This window comes from Gavialis gangeticus, unplaced genomic scaffold (assembly GCF_001723915.1).
Source record: "Gavialis gangeticus isolate Ggan-Ray unplaced genomic scaffold, GavGan_comp1, whole genome shotgun sequence".
NCBI lineage: Eukaryota > Metazoa > Chordata > Crocodylia > Gavialidae > Gavialis > Gavialis gangeticus.
The window spans coordinates 158,908,813-158,909,034 of NW_017728992.1; positions in this window are offsets into that span (position 1 = coordinate 158,908,813).

The window sequence follows — 222 nt, forward strand, 5'->3', positions numbered from 1 at the left end:
TTCATTGGTGCCTTGCAATAGTCCAGAATGGTATCATCAAGTGAATGTATATCGCAAAAGTTGGAGGCAACAGATGGCGAGGCAGGGAGCCTCATGGGTCTTCCCATTAGAATTTCACGTGAGCTAAGCCCAGTCTTTCAGCTGGCAGTAGATCTCATACTCATAAGGCTATGGGAAGTACACCTGGCCATTTTAGGTGAGTCTCAGCACAAATTTTGGCCA